We start from the raw sequence: 16,079 nt of genomic DNA on the forward strand, positions 1-16,079 counted from the left end.
TTAGCTATTATCAATTGGTAGAAAACTCCAATATTCATTTTAACAATCCTTTCTTCAAGTTCTGTCATTTAGATTTGTCTCAAAATTTTTGAAAAATTTCTTGTTCATGATAAACATTTCATAGTTATTTGTGCTGGTAACTATTACTAAAGACTGTTCCGATTATGATAAATACACTTAAAAAACCGTCATTTCCAAAATCGTGTAGTGTTCCACTTAATTTTGGCTGCGTATTGTTGTTTACATCAAAATAAAGTAAGCGTTGTCATTGTTTGTCGTTTTTCGCGAAGAAATCTTAAAATGAGTGGCTTTACCCCCGGGCTAAGAAAATGAATTGGACTTCAGACCCTTCGGAAGCAGGAAGAAGCCAAAAAGGAGCATTGAACAGGCTTCTGATCAAGCTATCGGGCTGTGTTATCATGAATGATGAAACCTACATTAAATTCGACTTTAAAACTCTGCCTGGACCACAATTTTATACCTCACCGAAGGGAAAATTTTCTAGACCGTGAGAAGGCAATATTTTGGAAAAATAGGTAGGGTATTTCGGGGGAATATGCACCTGCTAAGGGAAATGACCGAGTATGCTGAATACGTAAGCTGAACACCCGAATAAATTGCAACATGTGCTTCGTATTTCTATCTTCTACTCATATTCTATCAAAAATATTACTTTTTATGGTAAAAACTATGAAAATATTCGATTTTTTACAAACGCCTTTAAAAGCAACCTTTGAAATCATTGGATGTTAAACGCCCCAGTGTAGGCAAATGATGCTCCAAAACATTGGATCAAAACGACTCGAAAACAACACAATATTCACAGTGAAAATAAATTAATTCCGTTATTTGATTCGGAAAAAAGTGCAAAAAATATTTTTTTCCAAGTTTATCTACACATAAAAACAAATGGTTTGTTAACATTTCCAAATGAAAAAATTAAAAATTTTGAAATTCTTGACTTTATTTTGAACTGTGTCAGTTTCAACCAAATTTTTCTGCTGCTTTTGGCGACAAATTTAGTGAACCGATTCGATTTTCTGTGCACGTTTTTTACTCAAATCCGGTCGAAAGTTATACTTATTATGCATCCTAATGATAATTAAGGACTAAGCAAAGAAGAAGATCGATATATCTTTTCGATAATCGGTCTGTATTCATGGAAAACTGCACTTCAAAATTTAGAATAAAACACGTGGTTTTGTTTACATCTTACCGAACAGCACCTTGAGAGGAGGGCGATTTGTCCATAAATTCATGGGGGCATTTTGATCGGATATTTAAAATTTGATATGTCTTTAGTTTACCATAAAACAACAATTTACCACAGTTTTTCATCAATTGACAATTCAAATATATAATTTGAACTATCAATAAAATCAATGGCGAAGATGTTTTAAGCAATTATCTTGGTGTAAAAGCCTATTTCATTTGATCACTTTTTACAACTTAAGTGATGGATAGCCAACTCAAAATTTAATTTAATTGTTATTCGTGTTTTAATGAATATCTGGTAACCATTTTTATTAAAATTACAAGGTATTGGTTTTAAGAACACTTTTGTGTGAAAAGAATCCACTAAAAACTTCGCCAATCTTCAAAATTTAACAAAATATAGTCGCTGGCGTTTTACCCCGCATGGGCGTTATGGACAGAAGTACCCTACACTCATTTTTCAAAGCCACTTGTCGTGATTTTACGGTTCTTATGAATCTCAATTCAGATATTCATTCAGACACGTCTGTTACTTACTCACTTGAATAGATAAATGACTGACTTTGTTTTGTTTTTTTCCTTGTGCTGAAAAAATGACAAACGTTGTCATTGAAATTTATTATAACTTTATATACATATCTTCAGTGCTGCCGAATAGAATAATTGTTTTGTTTTATTTTCATTTTATTTTAATTATTTTCTGGTTTTTTTTTCATCTCATCTCTACATTCCTTCTTACCTCTATTCTCAATAGAAATTTTTATTTAACGATTTTTATTTTTCTCTAAAACATAACTTTAATTTTTCAAACATCCTTCATCTTAATTCTACATTCCATTCTTAGCAAAGGCTTTCCCGAACTGTGTTTTCCTGTTGCTTAGTCTTAGACAATCCGAAAACTTTCCTAACATCCTTGCAATCTGTACTTTCTTATCGCTTTGTTGTTGTTTACCACAGCCGGAACAATCCAAAAATAATATTAGCAACAGCCTTCCCAATCCGTGTTTTTCCTGTCGCTCTGTCTTTATTCACCAGAGCTGGAACATTTCGAAAATATGCTTAGCAACAGCCTTCCCAATCTATGTTTTTCCAATCGCTCTGGCTTTGTTTTCAAATGCTAGAACAATCCGAAAGCACTCTTAGCAACAGCCTTCCCAACCAAAAGGCCAAATTAATGCAAACAATCAGCAGAAGCAGCCTTAAAAATCAACGCTTCCTGAGCTAATCCGCCTTTTTCCACCGGAAGGCCAAACAAAAACAAACAACCAGCAGAAGCTGGATAAAAAAATTGCGCTTCCTAAGCCAATCTACATTTTTCCACCGGAAGGCCAAATTAAAACAAACAATCAGTAGCAACAGCATTAAAAATCTGCGCTTCCCGAGCCAATTTGGCTTTTTACACCGGAAGGCCAAATCATAACAATCAATCAGCAGCATCAGCCTGAAAAATCTGCGCTTTCTAAGCCAATCCGCCTTTTCGACCGGAAGGCCAAACCATAACAAACAATCTACAGCAGTTGCCTTAAAAATCTACGCTTCCTGTGCCAATCCTTCTTTCTACCGGAGGCCGAATCAGAAACAAATATTTCGTAGTAGCAGCCTTGGCAATCTGCGCTTTTTGTGTTTATTATATTGTCTGCATATTCTCCACATCAACTCTACAGCACTGTATGTCAATTTTGTAGGGCTGAGAAGCAGGGATGCCAGGTGGTTTTGTCAAAAATCAGGACACCATGAAGAAGAAAACCAAGGATTACTCAAGACACCACTAATTTTACTTAAATTACATAGATAAAGGCGAAATGAAGGTACTGTAGGAGTCTACTGTCTCGCCTGCAGTTAATATGGAAAACATCATTTGAATATCATCTGAACCAGTGATTGAATTTTGCTGAGCATGAATTGATCAACCTTCTCTCGCTCACTGCTTTACTCGGAAGCAAAGGTTGCTTTGAGGCAGCGAAAACGGCGGCAACGCTATTCAAACCGTATGGAGCACATCTCTCAGATTTTCCCTCAGATTTCCCCTTTTTTGACAGATTTAAGCTTATTTCTTCAGATTTGAGCTTTCATCTCCTATGCTCTCAAGGCAAAAAAAGCTTAAATCTGAGGAAAAAAAGCTTAAAAACGAGATTCACGAACACTTATTTAAAAGATGTTGGTCGCACGATACATAGACAAATCGTGTAAAGTTGCCGGGTCCTGGGCAGCAAACGAATAGTGTCTCTCAGAGCAGATCCTCCTCATGGGGGGGGAGGTTTGAATGAATGTATATGTATCGTCTCCTGTATAGCTATGCGAGGCCTCAAAGTGTGTATTTTGAATGCCTCTGATGAGAAAATTGGTGAGGATTTCAATCACTGATCTGAACCGAAGATTATTATCAAAAATTAAACTATTTTCCTACTAATTTCTTCGATTCCCTGATGACTTTTTTTTTTATTCAATTCGATTACAATTTAGATTTTTTATTTGAAATTCACGACAATTCAGAACATTTTGAAAACGATTTTTCATAAATCAGAACAATTCAGAACAATTCAGAGCAATTCAGAACATTAAAAAAAAATCAGGACGGTCTCTAGAAAATCAAAACAAATCCTGATTTATCAGGACATCTGGTACCCCTGCTGAGAAGGCATCATCCAAGCATATTCTGTGTTACTGTCCTTGCTTTGATGGCCTAGGGAAATATACAGTAAATCAAGATGTGTGTATGTAGGAGGTGTTGCCGTATATCAAATTCCCGATTCAGTCATTTTGCCTATTAAGGTAATGCAACTGCGGAACTCATGGAGTTTGTTTACCAATAAACCACAGGATAGCTGAGTAAATAATCTCATGTAGGTAAACAAACTCAATGAGATTCCCGCTCATTCCTCGCCTAGTTACTGTGAAAGTCGGAGAACCTCGTGTTTCAAAAAACCTTGCAGTAAATATCGTAAACAATGTTTGTGTGTGAATTTCAATAAAATTTTTAGAAACGTCGCAACGTGGCAACAAAACACAGACTTCCGACAATCTAGTACTTCACTTTTTTTGTCGTAAGTATTTCGGAAGTCGGAAGTCAGGACTTCCGAAGTAAAATTTAGTGCTGGCGCTATTATACATTGTGAACATCCTGTATACAATTTTGCTAAGGTGGTGCAAGTTTACGGTAAAAAACGACAAGGTAGGCTACTCCCACAAGTAAACAACTCGTTTGAATGTAAACAAATGACGTCATTGTGACGTCGAATAGCGTGCAAGGCAATAAACTTTGCGCGCGTAAGATAATGCTACATATACCCAAGGAATATTTAAAGAAGGTAGTGCCAAGGCAGCCCTGCTTTAATATTGGTACAGACTGTATCGTCACAATCACGAAAAATCTGTTGATTTACTAGGAAGTTTGCCTTTTTCGTTGATAATTTCAAGATTTTGCTGGAAATTTCCACTTTTAAAATATGTTATTCTAGAAGGATTTTCGGTCTTCAAGCTCGGTACAAAAAAAGTTGGATTTTCGAGTTATTTTTTTTAATAGAATTGACCATCGAAGTTCGAAAAAATGATGGATTTATCCGACTCTAATTTTCAAAACTTTAAAATTAGTTTAAAGTCTTCCATGAAAATATTCAATTCAATGCAGTTTAAGATCCCTAGTACAATAAAGTCATCAAAAAACAAACATTTATACAAAACCACAGTTTTTTATTGTCATTTTAGTAAATCGAGTTAGCAATCATAAATTGATGTTAATTGTTCTGCATAAGAATTTAATATGGTTAGATAAAAATCATGACAATTAGTTCAACACTCAATAACTTCCAGCTAGACCTTTTAAAGCTGATTGTTTCTTCATTTTTGCACGTTTTAGCTTCAAGATGACATTGCATTCATTAATAAAATAAAAAAAAAAAACATGATACAATCTTCAAAGGACGAAAAAAAATCATAACATAGTGAAATAGAGTTCCTACAACAACTATCAAAGTGAAATTGGAATTCATTTTCGTTATAAAACGTGTTTTTCTTCGAAATTTCTGCCATCGCATATAAATTTTCGACACATTCGTTTTAGCGACGTCACAAAAAAAAATCCAATATGGTTCTCGACACTACTTTATTAAAATATTCCTTGGCATAAACCGAGGTCCACTAGACGGATAGCAATGACGTCCCCATCAGGAATAGATCACCTTGTGTTACTGTACACCGTGGTGCAAGCTTCATTTATCCCACCATTATTTTTTCATCATGGTAACTAAAATGTTATCAAGAAAAAACTTTGTTACTACCTCTGAAACATTTTTTCTCCTCACCTCTGTCCATCACATTGCGTTTGGAGTTTAGTGGTTGAACTCCCCCCCCCCCCCCCCTCTTTGAGGACCCAGGAAAAGAAACAAAGTATTCTACTCTACACTAAAAATTTTAAGTTCTCAATCAAATTTGACGATTGATTAAGACTATTCGGTAGTTACAATCCTAACTCAGAACTGCAACCAAAACCTAAATAACTAATCCCAGTTTTAGTATACTGCTACAGTTTTTCAAAAGTTTTTCAAAAGTTTTTCACTTGTTGAAAGAAATTCTCTTTTACATAAGATTAGTCTTATTCCGGAGGTTTTGGTCCATGTTATCAATTGTATTAAAATTTTAATATTTTGAATTTCGTATCCAGCCAGTTTAGGATTCTTGATTTTCAGTTAGAATAGTAATAGCAATTAGAAATAAAAAGTGGTTTTGAAACCCTTATTCAAATTCGGATTTGAATATGCTTAATAAAGAAACCATCGATTCGAAGTTCTTAAACTTAGTTCTTACGCAGACTTAAAAAAAACAAAGCTTTTAAATCAGAATTTAAAACCAAGAGTCAGATTTATTTTTCAAAATGTATAAAATGCGATGAAACTGATTCAGATTCATAAGTCGGATTTAAACTAAATAATGAAAATAATGAAATGAAATTAGAACTCACAACATCAGGATTGAAATTGATTCATAATTGAGGGCTCTGAAACAAATTTCAGTTCTTAGCTCATGTTTAAAGTTGTGATCTGAAATTAAGATTCAGAACTAGTTTTTTTTGTATCTATATTTTAGAAATCGTATTAAAATTCGGAAGCAGATTTCAAATTCAAATTTTCAATTCAATCAAGATAAAAAATATCAAGACAACAGTCAGTTATGTATACAAAATGACTTTTGATTAAAAATCAGCAAAAAATTACAAGTAAAGATAAGAATTTGAGTTTTTTGCGAGGTTTATTTTAGAAAAAAAAACCTGATTATATATAAAAAAAAAACGGATTCACAGGATTTCAATAATAGAGTTGATTTTTAATGAAAAATATTTGTTTTAAATGATACATGTAATTTTCTCGCAAAATTCACAGGAAATTGCATTTTTTTTATGTATTGTTCAACAGTATATTGCAGTTTTTTCGAGAGCCAAACTACAAACTAAACTCTTAATTTTGGATCAAGTAGGTATGCAAGAATAAGATTTTAAACACATCATTTCAACCTACACTTTATTATTTCACTTTTGAAATTGTTTTATTTTTCATCAAAGGGCCTCTTAAAAATCTTTGAGTTAGCTCAAGAGTTCGACAGAATTATTTTTTTCAAGAAATTGAAAGCTTTCTCTAAAAAAATCTATTCCATGTCCAAATAACAGGGAACACGAAATTATTGCGACACTGAAAATATAATGCCAATTTTCTTATAATGCTTAGAATAAAACCAAAATTTTATTGCAGTTTTATACATATATTGACTTTAAAAATCAAAAGAAATGTTAATCAATGGAGCCTCAAGTGTAAAATTGAGCGCATTTTTGCTTGATGCCCTCCATCAAAGGTAAATCTAAGATTTTAACCATCGATGAAAGTAAGTTTTTTTTTGTAACTTACGCTTAACAAAACAAATTGTGCTTACCGTATTGAAGAATTCAGGACGTTTTTTCAAAAGTAGGTAGCTATTTGATACGAAAAGCGTTTAATGTTAAAAAAATAATCAACTAGTCCTACTTACTAAACAAGAATTTTTCTTAAAGTTTTTTTTAATACTTTTTTTGAGCAAAAACTTTCTTTAAAAGACCCGTCACCAAACTCCCCCCTCCCCCTCCATGAGGCTGTTCTTTCTACGGCCCTCCATAGATGATAAATTTTCAGATAGTTCCAGTGGGGATCCACAACATACCCACCTACCTTGCAAAACCGTTTCTCCGAATGGCCCGCTCACCTGACTGTTGATACATCAGCAAGCAACGTTTCAGCACAAGACTGGCCGTCAACATACATAAATAAGCAAATGTGACAGAACGACGACGAAGAGCAGCTCAGTCAGGAGTAATGGTATTTTTATTGGAAATTTAACATATCATTGCAGGAGCTGAATCGGATCTCTGATTTTCGCACATTTCAGTGGGACCTTTTCGAGTTAAAAATACGATTCCCTCGAACGTTGGAGGACCTTCCTTGGAAAGTAAGATGGGGTGCTTTTTTACTCGTACCGGGAAAACTGATGAATGGATTGCTTTAAGCTGCTGAAGGAAGTCAGTCGGTTTTTTTTGCTGGACAAACTCGAAAAGGAAGAATCAATTTGAATATGGATTGCATGTAAATGCGTATAACTGGAAGAGGCAAACATTGGCGGATTGGTTCTGTGGAAAAGTTTGCGGTCCGAGGTAAATTGAGCCTATCATCGGCTAACTGTTCCTGGTATTGAGTTTGAGTTGAAAAAAAAAAAATAATACGTTAGTTGAAGTGATTAGAAAGCAAACATGCCAGACCGAAAGAGAGATTTCTTCCAAATTCAGTTGAGTAAAACGCAGTTTTTTCAATTTTTAGTTAAATCCAATTGACATTTTATTCACTTTTATTTGCAGTTTTTTTCAGGCTCTGCCATATTACGTGATAAGAATTTTGTGATTGCTCTTGCTCTTGGATTGAAAATTTATTAAAAAAAACCTTTATTCAATAATACACCGAAGATACTGACTATTCTGAGTGAATTTTATTCTTGAAGAGGAGCTAAATATCCTATGTACGTTTGTAAGACTATGATACATTCGACACTTAATTTATTCCACTCTGATTTGAACTTCTTTGAAGTGTTTTTTTCTTTTGGTGAAAATTTCTACTATTTCTTATTTGCTGTTATATCTTACTGTTTTTTTTGTATGCAATGTGATTTCATGAATATGTTTTTGTTTTTGTTGTTGTGTTATTCCACGCTTTGAGATTTTGCTACTTCAATTGCGGGATGCTGCTTGTCACAATTCAAAGAGTTTATTACATTTGTTCTGCTCTGTTCATGATTACCCTAATCAAGGTTGTGGAACTACTAGCATATTTTTGAAAATATGAAACAGAGAGTCGTCATTTGTCTGTTGGCGCTGAATGAGTAGCTTAGGGTGGATCGTTTGCATAAAAATATTCAGAAGGAAAATGAAATTAGATCATGAAGTTCTCGCAGAAGATTTATTCTATTGATTTCAACATCAATCGGTAGGTTTTTATGCTATAAAAGATAAATTTTATGCACCACTTTGTAAATTTTAAATATTTTTTTGACATTTTAAATAACGAAAAAGGTCAAAGCATAAATTGCATTTTCAGATGTTTAAATTTTTAACCGTTAATTTTGATTGACGGACTTTTAAATCAAACTTTAATTTTTTCCGGTTAAATGAGAAGTTGAAAATCACCCGGTGTAAATTGTAGGACAGTTCAGAAAAAAATATCGGTTAATTTTCCTTTTCAACCACAACTTCTTCAAAACTCATAAAATGAACTTACTTCGCTACATCCAAATTCCAAAAAAAAACTGAATGCGTCGAGTTAAGCTTCTGGATCATTAACTTCATCCTGATTATGATCTTAAACAAAATCATTAACCATTTAAAAATGAATAGAAAATAAATAAAAAAATGAAAAAAAAACAAAAAAATATTGAATAACCTGATGACGGATCTTCATTCTGAACTTTGATCCTCCAATTCTGGACATTGATTTCAAATAACCATGATCTTGATGATGATCTCGGCGATCCTGGATTTTTATCCCAGATTCTAATGTTAAACCGAGACCTGATCATAATTGCAGATTGAAGAACTGTTACTGTTCCTGAACCCTGATTATTATCAAAGATTCTGAATCCATATCCAAATCATATCTCCGTTCCTGTATGCTAAATCCGAATTATTATCCTGGTCTGATTTTAGCCCCTAATTCTGCATCTTGATTAAGGATCCTGATCTGAGCTCTGATTCTTTTTTGGAATTCTGATGGGGAGTCTGATCTCGCATTCTGATACCACATCATTTTTACAAGTAAGCGACGAGAAATGTGTCCAAATAAAATCCAACAGTTTTTATTTAATTACGACCTCTATGATCAAGAAAATTCATTGAAATAGGTTTAAATCCGACAGAAATTCTCTTCACACAGTGTACACTCAGGAACATATACAGTATAATGCAAATAATCCCTTGAAGAAGGCCAAGATCAAAGGTCGAAACGTCGGGCAAATTGTAAAACTCTGCAATTTGCTTCCTAAAGACTGAAATGCAAATAAAAAAATAAAGATCCTGGATTGTTAGCCAAGGTTCTAATATCGGATCCTGAACCTGAAACTGGGACCTTATCCATAACTTTACCACGATATTATCCTAATCCTGTATCTCAGTTCCTGATCTTAACCCTGGAACTTGATGGTGAAGCCTGAACCCAAAGCTTGATTAAAAAGCTTGATCCTTGAGCTCAAACTTGAATCCATAACAAAATAAAGAACCTGATCCTGGATCTTCACCCTTGATTTTTATTCTGATCCTGAACAATGATTTGAAATTCGAAATTCTGATCCCGCCTACTGATAGATCTTGACCCAGATCCTTACTTTGAACCTGGATTTTGATCCTTATACCCGAATTCAAATCCTGAAACTGGCCCTGAACCACGATTCTAATGTTAGATTCTGTATTCAAATGCTGATCTTGGCTCTAATCTTAGATTCTGATACAGATCAAGCATTTTTATCCCGACCTGATTCCAACTCCTAATCCTGCATTTTGATCCCGAATCTTGATCCGAGTTCTAATACTTATCTGAATTCTGATGGTGAGATTGACCTCAAATTCGGATCCTGGATCGTTAGTCAAGATCTTAATATCGGGTCTTGGTCCCGTATACTTTTGCTGGTCCTCAACCTAGATTCTGATAAATATCTTTACCACGATCTTATCTTGATTCGGGATCTCAGTTCCTGATAATGATCCTAGAACATGAACCCGGAGCCTAAACTCGAAGCCTGATCTAAAAGCCTGATCCTAGAGCTCTATCTTGGATATTTATGTTGATCTTCATTTTGGATCATCTTAATCAGTATCTGAATCAGTATCAAGATCATCTTGTTCTGAACCTTTTCCAGACTATTATTCAAAGTTTAATCAAGAATCTGATTCTGGATTTTCATCCTGGACTTTGATTCTGATCATGGATCATGATTTCGATTCTTATCATAAATTTTGATCATGGATTTGAAATCCCGAACCCTCTTTCTGATCTGGGCCTTGGAGTCTGATCCTTATTCTGAATCTTGATCAACAAGCCTTATGTTGAACCTAGATCCAGATTCTTATGTCAGATTCTAATCTTGATTGTGGTCTCTGGATCTTGATCCTGATCCTCCTGATTCTGAACCTCGATTTAAATAACCTTATTCTGATCCTGGATCCTTTATTCGTAATCTGATTCTGACCTGATTCCAGCTCCCGATCTTGCATTTTCATTCCGGATCCTGATTCGATTTCCGATTTCGAGTCTGATCTCAGAAACTGCTCCTAGATCGTGATCCGAGATCCTTCAACCGGATTTTGATAATATATTTTTACTCGGAGAGAATAGCCGACTGTTGTTCCAATTATTTCAGCTAGTTATACCAATCTTCAAAGTGTAGTTGTTTTTTTCCCCATTCAACTACACATATACAATGTAGACTCTACTACAAACTGCTGATTGATTTTACGCAATCTACTTTTGAATATAATGGATTCAACTGTTATAGTCTCATTCAACTAAAAATTTAAAAGATTCAACTACAAACTGCTGATTGAGCCTACGCAAACAACCATGAATATAATAGATTCAACTGTAATGTTATAGTTGATTCAACTGTAAATATGATAAATTCAACTACAATTGTATGGTTGATTTTAGAAATTCAACTATTCATATAATAGATTCAACTACACATTTCTGATTGACCTCTCACGTTGACCAATAAATATAATAGATTCAACCTTGAATTTCGGATTGTTTCAACTATAAATATGATTCATTCAACTACAATAGTATGATTGATTCTGGGCATTGAGCTATAAATTTACTGAATTTTCATAATCGATAGTGTGATAATTGAATAAATACATACACACACAAACATTACATAAGTGGAGTTAGAGTGCCCTCAGCAGTAGGCAGCTGGTAAGGTTGTAGAATTTTGTTGTTCAATATTTGTCTTCATTTTGTTTCCCTAGTAGGTTGAATTCCACCGGATGCGGGGCAACATCGATGAACGTCCCAGCTGAGTAGCAGACAACACCAGACACTCTCTAGGGCATCTGCTCTATCAACGTCTTTGGCGTCGTACACAAATTGCGTAACGCATGTAGAGGGGGGAGTGGGGTTGAGTCTGCGTTACTTGCTGTTACATGGGGGGGAGGTGGGGTACTTGATTCAGTTACGTAACAAATTGATGGAAAAAAAACATTAAGAAAATAATTGCAATTTTGTTTTTTTTGGCGAGCAAATCTACGCACCCCTTGTTCGAAAGCGTCAATGGCGGTTAAGTATTTTGTAAATAAAGTTTGATTCAAAGAAAACGTTTATGTGTTTGTGTGTGCACTGCGCGAATGAAACGAAGTAAGCTTTGCTGTTTTGTTTATTTTACTGTCACGTCATCGACTGCAGCTCATTCAGTGTTTATGTGCTGTGTAACTGACTGTGTGCAATTTCCTCAAATAGAAAGAAGTGAGTTTCATTGTTATAATATTATCGCGTCCTCCATTGCATCTCATTCAATGTTAATGTTTCCAGAAAACCGCAAAATGGATAAAAACGACCTGTTTCAACGCCTCTACAACGCTATCTTTAAAGCCAATCCTGAGCGCAGCAAGAAGAAGTGTCAGGATGAGGCGGTGCTTATCTGGAACAAATCAAAAGAAAATCCGGATACGTAGCAAAAAGTGATTTCTGAACAACTCGCCGAAATTCAGAGAAAATCAACTCTGCAGAAAAGTTTGCTGCTCAAATTCTAGGGGCAGGCAAGTAAAAATGTACCAAAGCAGAAGGAAGTGCTTGTCACAGTGTTGAAATCAAATGTTGAATCTCCCAAAGCACTTCAGTCACCGGAAAATGATCAAGATGACACCGGAACCAGCCAAAAAGCGCCCTGCATATGTTCAGAACAAATTAAAATCGAACCTCGCAAACCTCAATTCTGAGATCGTAAGTATACTCAATCTAAAAGTAATCTTATAGCTGAGTGAAAATCGATATTTTGTCTACAGGTCAAACTCAGAGAAATGGAAGATTGCGGAATGCTCACGGAGGAAGACAAAGCAAAATTGACCGGGCATTTGAAGGAACGAAAGCAGAAGGAAGCTGAATTAAAAACCAAAACCCTGGCTCAAGAGCGCCAGCAGTGGTTCCGGGACGAGAAAAAGAAGGCTATGCAAAACCTACTCGAGCAGATTCCCGAAGCCAAGGATCATTTGAAACCACAGATCTCTGCAGGTCGACCACCACTAGTAGATCGGCAGCCAGATTTGCTTAACACTAAACGTACCGGAGGCGGTCAAATGACGGTTTTTGAACTTTGAATGATGATTACACATTATATAATTTTTTTTTCGCAAATTTAACGACAGGACTATTTTTATTTTCAAAATGCAAGTATTTTTGAGTTTTTTTAAAATTTTTCTATGTGTTGTGGTTTTCGAATAACGCATGTGGTATACCTATTCATACCGCGACCGGTCAAATGACGGTTTACACTGTTTTGGCTGAAAATTTCTTGTTGCTCAACCGAATTCTTTAAAATTTATATTTTTGAAAAGCCTATAATGTGATTCAAATATGTTTCTCAGACAATTTTCAGCTACAATCAATTATTTTAAAGTTATGTTAAGTCCCAGAAATTTTTTATGAAAAAACATGCTTCAGAAAAATTGCTATAAATATGTTCATCAGTGCTCGAAAAAACTTTTACTTAGTGCATGAGAAAGCTGAAGTTAGAAGCTATATGTTGCACATACGCAAATTTTTATCAAACTTTTTTTAAGATCATGGCCACAAAAAATGTAAAAAAGTTGTGTAAAACCCGTACTTTTCAATCAATCAACCGCCAAAGCTGTTCCTGTTACAGTAGAAAAATTTCAAAAAATGAATTGGAATGCTGACGTAATTTGTCACATTTTGGCATCTTTAGATTTTTTGAAATTCGAAATACATAATTTATGACGAATTTTCGAAGGTAGCTGTTTTTCAAATATTTCATCAATTCGGATTTTTGATACAATTCCTACACCTAAATTCAGCTTCGCACTGGATTTTGAGTATGTTATCGTAAGGTTTAGGCAAAGAAATTATATGCAAAAGAAAGAAAATTTCATACCGGTTCTAGTGATGTAACTCCATTGGCAGTGCAATGCTTGACAAAAATATGATAAATAAAACAGTGAGGTAGTTTCTGAATTTTGAAAAGTCAGCACAAATTCTTGCTTGGCAGACGGGCGCAGTGGGTGGTAATATCTCAAAGCTATTTTGCACACGAAGACGGGTGAAAGGAAACGAAAAAACAAACGAGCATTCGCTCAAATTTTCTGGTTTTACTTTCAGAAATATATTTATTATATTTTTGTCAAGCATCGCACCGCCAATGTAGTTACATCACTAGAACCGGTATGAAATTTTCTTTCTTTTGCATATAATTTTTTTGCCTAAACCTCACGATAACATACTTAAAATCCAGTGCAAAGCTGAATTTAGGTGTAGGAATTGTATCAAAAATCCGAATTGATGAAATATTTGAAAAACAGCTACCTTTGAAAATTCGTCATAAATTATGTATTTCATATTTTAAAAAATCTAAAGATGCCAAAATGTGACAAACTACGTCAACATTCCAATTCATTTTTTGAAATTTTCTACTGTAACAGGAACAGCTTTGGCGGTTGATTGATTGAAAAGTACGGGTTTTACACAACTTTTTTACATTTTTTGTGGCCATGATCTTAAAAAAAACTTGATAAAAATTTACGTATGTGCAACATATAGCTTCTAACTTCAGCTTTCTCATGCACTAAGTAAAATTTTTTTCGAGCACTGATGAACAGATTTATAGCAATTTTCCTGAAGCATGTTTTTTCATAAAAAATTTCTGGGACTTAACATAACTTTAAAATAATTGATTGTAGCTGAAAATTGTCTGAGAAACATATTTGAGTCACATTATAGGCTTTTCAAAAATATAAATTTTAAAGAATTCGGTTGAGAAACAAGAAAGGTTCAGCGAAAACAGTGTAAACCGTCATTTGACCGGTCGCGGTATGAATAGGTATATACAAAGTGTCGGTATGTTTAGTGTTAAAGCAATCGTGGACATAGCAATGCACGGATCAGCAGCTGCGTAAAAGCGTCAGGATGAGCGATATCGTAGCGTGAAGACGCTTACAGAACTGCCTGTATATATTATGTAGTATATTATTCTGTATGTAATAAAGTATAGTATATTGATGCATTTTTAAAATAAACTTTTGTGTACTTTTACCTTTAATTTCAAAATTGAATATGGGGGGGGGGGGGGGTATTTAGCGTTACGTAACTATAGAAGGGGGGTCCTATCCAACGTTATTTATTGTTACATAGGGGGCGGAGTGGGTTTAAATTCTAGATTTTTTGCGTTACGTAATTTGTGTACGACGCCTTTGGAAAATTTGTGCAGCCGAAGCCGGGGGTGACAGAATTCAAGAGAATTTCATTTGCCGGGATACCTCGAAATTAACGGAGCCGGGAATCCAGCCGACCAGTAAAAGTAACCAAATGCAACTATAAATAAATATAATATCATAAATTTATGGAGTATTTTTTAGCAAGTGGCTTGAATTTTATTAAAAATGACTTTCAAAATAAACATAATTTGATTCTACAATGTCTATAGTAGATTTTAGTCAATCATAGAAATATAATTGAATCTATTATAATTAGGGGAGAATGAGGATACTTGATCCCTGGGGATACTTGATTCCTTAGCTATATCTCGAAACTGGAGTGTCTTACAACGATTAAATGTTCTAGAAAAATGTGCCAAAATGAGCAAAATAACAATGCTTGTAGTTTGAAAAATTTTAACAAAATAATTGTTTGAGTAATTGAACTTTGTTTGAAAAATTTCACAAAATGTAACTTGAAGATCTTTTTTCATCACTTTAAAATGTTTCTTACATGGAAAAATTATAAAAAAAATATTTGTTCCAATGTATCAATCGTTCGAGCGTAAAATGAACTTCATAATGCCATATTTTCGAAGCAATGGAAAACTCTCAACTTTTTTCAGAAAAAGTTTTCTAAAATGTTGATTATGGGTACAATTGATCCCCTAGAGTTGGGTTTAATTGATCCCCCTTCCAAACGGCATATTCTTCTGCTGAATTTATCGTTATGATTGCTCATTACGAAACTACTAATATTTATCCAAAAACTAATATTTATCAAACAATTGTCTGAAGAAAAGAGCAAAAATAATTAATTTTCTCTTAATTATAAAAAATAGCGCCTTTAAGTATGCAATGTTATTAGCGTTTAGACAAAGTTCTAGAA

Source organism: Uranotaenia lowii, chromosome 2 (assembly GCF_029784155.1).
Source record: "Uranotaenia lowii strain MFRU-FL chromosome 2, ASM2978415v1, whole genome shotgun sequence".
NCBI lineage: Eukaryota > Metazoa > Arthropoda > Insecta > Diptera > Culicidae > Uranotaenia > Uranotaenia lowii.